Genomic DNA, 3,393 nt, shown 5'->3' with positions numbered 1-3,393 from the left:
AAGACCTATTCCAGACCGCGTCATAGCCATTACACAATTAAAGAAGCCAACCACAGTTACTGATTTAAGATCACTAATGGGGCTATTTAATTTTAACCGGGTGTACATCCCTGATTTTTCTGATTTGGCTAAACCTTTAACAGAGGCTCTTAAGGGAGGTCTTCCGGGTGTTTCCCCTCTGTCATGGCTGAGTCTTTTACTCTCCTCAAATCCGCATTAGCTTCTTCTCCTGCTTTACATCACCCTGACATGGCAAAGTCGTTCCACATTTGGACACATGTAGGCCCGAATGCTTACAGCTGCGTGCTGAGACAGCACAAAGGTGACAAAAGTTTTGGTATTGTTGGATATTATTCAACTATGATTTCCTCTTCTATGAAAGGACAGATGCCATGTTTGATGGCGTTGGACTGTGCAGAGTGGGCACTGAAGGTCACCGAGCACATTGTTGGCTACAACCAGACTGTTTTACACACCCCACATCGCTTTTTACGTTTGCTATCTGAGACAAAGGTGAAATCGATCTCAAATCAGTGACGTGCTAAGTGAGAAACTGCTCTCATGAGTCCTCAGCTTACTGTTGTTGCAAATAACTGGACGAACCCTGCCTCCCTCATGGAGAACGAACGGAGCGCCCATGACTGTGCTGAAGTGGTTATCTGTGACAGGGGACATTTCGTCAGAGATAAGCCATTTGCAGATTCCATGGACATGTTCGTGGATGGCAGCAGCTTTTACGAGGGTGAGACACGCTACACGGGTTGGGCAGTAGTAGAGGGGAAGATGGGCGAAGTCTTGGCTGAGGGGTCGCTATGGGGAGGAAGTGCTCAGATAGCTGAACTGCATTCTTTGAAAGCTGCTTTAAATCTAGCACTTAAATTAACTACAAGTGAAAATAGCTCCACTTACGTGAACATTTTTACTGACAGTGCCTACAGTTATCATGTAGTGCAGAGTTATGGCCCTGTTTGGAAACGTCGCGGCTATTTGACCACCGCCGGTACGCCAATAAGTCATCAAACCATCATTAAAGAAATTCTTGAAACGTGCGAGAAAATTCCACCTAACAGTGTTGTGGTTTGTAAGGTTACAGGTCACAGTACTTTCAATGATTGGTGGGCAAAAGGAAACTCACTAGCTGACAAAGCTGCGAGAGAAGCGGCCAAGGGTGCATCACCTGGAGAGGTAACTGCAATTTTCCCTGTTCATCCAAATTGTGCAGGATCAGAAACTCTATGACACACAGATGAAGATCGTGAAATGTGTAAAAAATTAGGAGCTATTCTAACTGAAGAAGGAATTTATGCTCTAGATGAAAAGGTTGTTCCGCCTAGCAGTTACCAGACTGAGTTAATTGATCTATACCACAGCGTTGCACACCAGGGGGTTCACAAAACTCATGCTATGTTACAACAAACATGGTTTTGGCCAGAGATGTTACAAACTGTGAGGGACAGACTGTCCAGATGACCTAGACCTAAAGACTGCTGCATTTAATTTAACGGCTAAAAAACCTGTACAAGTGAGGGACAAAGTAATGGTTCAGAAAGTAGAGAGTTTAGGACCAATGTCTTCCAGATATGAAGACGCTTGTCCAGTGTTGCTGACCTCTCCAACTTCTCTCCTCATTGAAATCGAGCCAGGCTTGACTCGATGGAAGCATCTTGCACAAGTAAAGCCCCTGTCGCAGCTTGCTGATACTAACAATACCTCTCAATGCACAATAGATTTTCTTTATGAATTAAGGGTAACTTTACTGTAATTAAGGTTGTAGTCAATGTTTGTATTCAATCTCTGTGAGGTGACTGAGGGTCTGACTTATGTCAGGAGTGTAGTGACCATGATTAATCACTTAGCCCGGCTTCCAGAGAACCAAAATTAACCAAAATCCATCTATCTGTTTCTTGGGCTGTTAATGATACTGTTTTCACTGTGAATTGGTCCGACAGGTGCAGAACTTTATCTGACAAGTGGCTGCTAAGGACGAATAATGATTTATTGTTTACTTCTCTCCAGGTTTCCAATGCTGAGTTCACGTGGACGTGATGTATTTATTTATTTATATTTAAAAAAAATGATGAAACGAAACGAAACTGAAAACCATGATGTTTACATGTGACAACTGTTATTAATGTTGTTCTGTCTTTCTCGTTTGTGTCCTTGTTGTGTTTGTGTGTGTGTTAAAATGTAATAAGTAATGTTTGCTGCTTCGCTTTGGCATTGTATATTTGTGTGTCTGTGTATGTGTTGTGTTCTTTTATATCCAATTGTTTCTGTTCCTACTACCCTATTACTTGACAGGTATTAGTGCATGCTGTCACGGAACTATCCTGCGTACATTTACCACACATGACTGGTTCTAAGGGTGACCCTTTGGTGTGACTTCTGCAACAGTGTAGCTCATTGACGATCCGGGTGTGGTTGCTGCGCTCTTCGCTGGACATCAGTGTTTCATCCCAAGAACTGGACGCATCGTCATGCACGTCCTGATTCTGCTGAGTTAGACGCGTTCCTGGGTCAACAAGGGCGGTGCTTAAGGTAAAATTGATCAACCAATCAGATTACTCATGTCACGTGACATCGTCCCAGTTTGAGTTTGAGCGCCACTTTTTGAATTGGCCGATTTGACGTCTCCTTTATTTCAAAAAGGTAAGTGCATGTTATTTAAAATGTGTAATTTCAAATGTGTCCATCCCTGCTCAGCATAATGTATTATTTTTAAATTGGACGATTCATTCATAACTAACGTGAACATTAGCTGAACTGCTTATATACGGTGCAAATTGCCGAACCCCTGTCCTATCGGACAGGAAAGCGCCAACGATCGTTTCGCCCCCGGTCCGGTGTGGTGTTTCCTCCGCGATCGCGTCGTCGGATCTTTTTGTCCGATGATTTATCACTTTTTTCATGTATTAGTTTAGCAGATGTCTATACACTTTCGCGGATTGATTTGGGACGAATAACAAGGGGTTTGCCGTCCAGCAACAACAGGGAAATACATTGTGTTGGCCCAGAGACATCATTAGCTCATCCAATATACAGTATGACACACATTGATCAATCACTGTATTTAAATACTAATAATAATAATAATACAATATTAAAGGCAAAACAAACAGTAAGCTATCACTTTATTGTAGTAGTAATAATAATAATAATAATAATAATAATAATAGTGAAATATCTTGTGTTGATCCAGGGACATCATATTCTTATGTTGACCCAGGGACTTCATTCTTTATAGCTCAACTAATATAAGAAAAACAGTAATTAATCACTTTATGTTAATAATAATAACAATAATTCAATATCTTATATAAGACCAAGAGTAATCTATCACTATATTGCAATAATAATAATAATAATCATAAATGATAATAATGATCCAGGGAC

The sequence above is a fragment of the Carassius carassius genome, chromosome 32 (assembly GCF_963082965.1).
Source record: "Carassius carassius chromosome 32, fCarCar2.1, whole genome shotgun sequence".
NCBI classification, from domain to species: Eukaryota; Metazoa; Chordata; class Actinopteri; order Cypriniformes; family Cyprinidae; genus Carassius; species Carassius carassius.
This window is presented reverse-complemented; position numbering follows the sequence as displayed.